General features: G+C 49.5%; 1 long non-coding RNA gene across 1 annotated transcript; it reads right to left on the bottom strand.

Annotated features, from left to right (window-relative positions):
• Positions 1–333: 333 nt before the first annotated feature.
• On the bottom strand, positions 334–3041 carry LOC310713674. The gene is made up of 2 exons (XR_014529398.1): positions 2571–3041; positions 334–2473 (listed from the first exon to the last, which is right to left on the bottom strand). It is a non-coding gene; the product is annotated as an uncharacterized lncRNA (long non-coding RNA).
• Positions 3042–3920: the final 879 nt, after the last annotated feature.

Genomic DNA, 3920 nt, shown 5'->3' with positions numbered 1-3920 from the left:
ATTGAATATTGCCTTACCTGATGTAAGTTGTCTATTTAAAAGTTATTTTGACTTTTTATATAAGACCTGATTGTTACTATTAATGTTTGATGTTTTATTATTATTTTTATGTGTGTTGGAAGCATCCCAGAGTGGCTGGGGTGACTTAGTCAGATGGGGAGTATAAACAAATTATTATTATTATTATTATTATTATTATTATTATTATTAGGGGGATGGACACTGTGTGTGGTGTAGTGGTTAAGAGCGGTAGTCAGGTAATCTGGGAAACTGGGTTGTGGTTCGAGGACCCGACCCCCGCGAAGTAAAATGAAGACAAAGGGACACGTGATATAAGGTTAATGGGCTAGAAAAGGCCACAACTTTATTGATTACAGCAATGAAAAGGTATTGGCTTAGGCATTGGATCGCAAAACAAGTGGGTTTATTCACCAGGGGGTCAACACCTGTTGATGCTAATCCAACTATAGGCTCACCCCTGATGTCACCGAGGGTCGTGCCATGGCCTCCCGCCAAGCAGGCTTCGGACGGAATACACGACCGCCAGATTCCTTTAACGGAATACCCCTATAAATTGAAGGCATAGGCGATGGCCACACCTAGCACTTCGACACACCACAACACATTATTCCAATGCCTAACCGCCACCCGAGCTAAAGGCTCGCCGCCAATACCTTCAAAGCTGCAACCAATCCCAGATGCTTTTGCTGACACTAGCTAACCAAATGTCGTTCCCCAGATCCGATAAGTGGACGCCGTCATTCCGGTATAAAGCTTGGTCGCCAATCCGGATACGGTCATGATAAATGACTCGGCCATACATAGAGCGCACCCAATGGGCCACCGCCCGAATTACGAGTTTCCTGGTTCTTTCAATGGCCATACAGCTTTGCGCACCGCGCCAAACAGTTCGTTTCAAGGACCAGAGTTTCCTGGTTCTTTCAATGGCCATACAGCTTTGCGCACCGCGCCAAACAGTTCGTTTCAAGGACCAGAGTTTCCTGGTTCTTTCAATGGCCATACAGCTTTGTGCACCGCGCCAAACAGTTCGTTTCAAGGACCAGAGTTTCCTGGTTCTTTCAATGGCCATACAGCTTTGCGCACCGCGCCAAACAGTTCGTTTCAGGAAGGAGGACCAGAACACCGTTGTTCTGGGACACAAGGCTGCAAATGCATTCAGGTCTCTTTTATGCTCCACAACAAGTCCACACTCCCTCTGTTAGCGAGGTCATTCTCCCCCAAATGAATTACAAGGATGTCGGGAGGGCCGAACTTGGCTACTTTCTCCCACAGCAATGGCATAAGCTCCTCCCAACGCATGCCTCTTCTCGAAAGCCAGGAAACTCGAACACCATGTGGAAGGCCAAGATTGTATGCAAGGCCGCAGCTCACCGCTCGTACGCGGGCCCAATGAACTATACTGTGGCCGCAAATCCACACGCTTCTCCTGAGCATAGCTGGGGGTAAAAGACAGAAAAGAAAAGGCAGATAAGTAGGGTAAAGCTGCAGGTCACATATTAGACTTATAAGCATTGGAGTTCCACCGGCCCATTTCTTTGATCCTGTCCGCCGGTAGCCCCAGGTGCGTGGCCGTGGTTGCGGCGCCCATCCTAAATGAGTGTGTGGCGTACTCCTGGGAGGATAGACCACAATCCTCAATAGCCTTGCGAAGTACTCTGGTGAATTGGTGCCTCAACAAGGGTGACCCATCTTCATGGACCAGAAACAGACCCGGGCCGGGCGGTCTGAGGTAGAGGTACCGCCTAGTGTCCTCTACCGGGCATGGGCCCTGCTGTGCCGACGCCGTGAGCTTAACTAGGACACCCTTACCAGCCTGATCAGTCTTGGACTGACGTATATCCACTGTCACATTAGAATCGGACAACTGCACGTCCTTGCACAGGAGGCCACGTGTTGAACCTCGTGCACTAACTTCAAACACCACCTCACCAACTCTAAGCGCGCCAAAAAGGCGATAGCGTATGCTGCGGAAAAGAGACGTGTTTCGAACCTGCACCAGCAAATTGACCTGAGTTTTATGCGTATCTGTGATAACCCGTAAGAATTGGCTTATGGCCCTCGGCCCTGTGAGGTTGTAACCTGCCCCAACCCTCAATGGCTCTACGGATCAAGAAGTCGCTACCCGGGTCATGAGCAAATGTAGCTTTTGAAAAGAAGCTGATGGCGGCTACGTGAATCTTTAAGGTTTTAGGAGCACGTCCCAGATCATCGAGATGGGAAAGGTACTGCAAGACATCGTCAGTGGTAGGAGGTACGTCATGTGAGAGTCCAGATAACCCAGACCTGGAACCAAGGAAATCACACCAGGCCTTCTTGTAGGACCTGAGAGTGGAGGGTGCCATGGATGCCAATACTCCCTGTATCACTTTGCGTCTCCCACATTCCACAGGCGCTCCGGAAAGGGTTCGGGCAACAGTTGTGCTCCAGGTGCAAGCAACCGGAAGCGAGGTATCTGAAATCGAGACAAGGCATCGGCAATGTCATTATTGGCTCTGGGTACGAATTTGGCTGAAAATATTATGTTGAACTCAAGGCACCGGAGGACGAACGCCCGCAGAAGGGAGGAGATCCTCTCAGACCGAGATGACTGCCTGGCTAGAATGTTCATGACCGCCAGGTTGTCGGAAGCACACGCGGTGGTCTCGAAAATCTTCCGTCCAGATGTGAACGGCCACCACTATTGGAAAGAACTCAAGAAAGGTGAGATCCAACGTGATGGCCTGACCTTGCCATGCCGTCGGCCATCGTAGTGCACACCAGCGCCCCCTGAAGTACAAGCCAAAGCCTAAGGACCCAGCCGCATCCAATTGGACCTGGAAGTCTGATGACAGATTCAAGACATCCTGCCATAGAGATACCCCATTGTAGATCTCCAGACAAGTCGTCCACACCTCCAGATCTGCCTTGACCGACCTGGGGAGGCGGACCCTGTTGTGCGGGTGTCTAAGACCACTGACAGCCTGGCTAGGCGGGCATGCGCATTGGAGTGGACCTGGAAATCAGAGGCCAAATTAAGGATTTCCAGCCATGTTCCAGAAATCTGATCCCCATCTCAAAATCCGCCTTGACCGACTTGATAAGTCTTACTCTATGGTGCGGATGCTTGAGGCCCGCTGACAACCTGGCTAAGGGTGAGTGAAATGGGCGGCCTGGTGAAACTACTCTACATGCGAAGTTGAAATGATCTAGCAAGGACTGGACCTGTCTAAGAGCGACTTCATTATTATTATTATTATTATTATTATTATTATTATTATTATTATTATTTCGGGAAGGGTTTGACAAATAGTTTCGTTAAGGGCAACTATTTTCCCCACTGGCAGGCAGGCGGATTGAGCTGCTGTGTCAAGCTCTATACCCAGGCAAGTAAGATGTGTTGAGGGTCCGCCTTATCTGAGGGGAACTCCCAGCTCCTGGGCCAAAGCTGAGAAGGCCTCCAGAAGGGAGGCACATTTGCCAGTATTGGGTTTCCCAATGAGTAGAAAAGTCACCGAGGTAACGTGTCGCCCCAGGTGAGTTGGTTCTGTAGCGCAAGGCCCAGTCCCAACAAGTGCTAAATGTCTCAAAGGCCAAGCCGGCTGCAGAACAACCCATCGGCATAGCCTTGACAATGTAATATTTCCCTTGAAATTTGAATCCCAGCAAATGAGAGTCATTGGGATGAACTGGCAATAGACAGAAGGCTGACTATGTCACATTTTGCTAAGAGTGCCTCGTAACCAAAATTCCGGATAAGTCTTAGTGCCCGATCAAAGAATTCAATCGAAGAATGCGGAGAGGAGGGAGCTGGTGGGAGGTACACCCGGATATGAACCAGGGACCTCTTGATGTGCAGTCAAATGCTCTACCACTGAGCTATACCCCCTTATTGTTGTTGTTATCATTCTATTATTATTTAT

This window comes from Podarcis liolepis (assembly GCF_965112155.1).
Source record: "Podarcis liolepis genome assembly, chromosome: 8".
In the NCBI taxonomy this organism is placed as follows: Eukaryota; Metazoa; Chordata; class Lepidosauria; order Squamata; family Lacertidae; genus Podarcis; species Podarcis liolepis.
The sequence above is the reverse complement of the archived record's forward strand: the minus strand, read 5'-3'. Positions and strand labels throughout refer to the sequence as shown.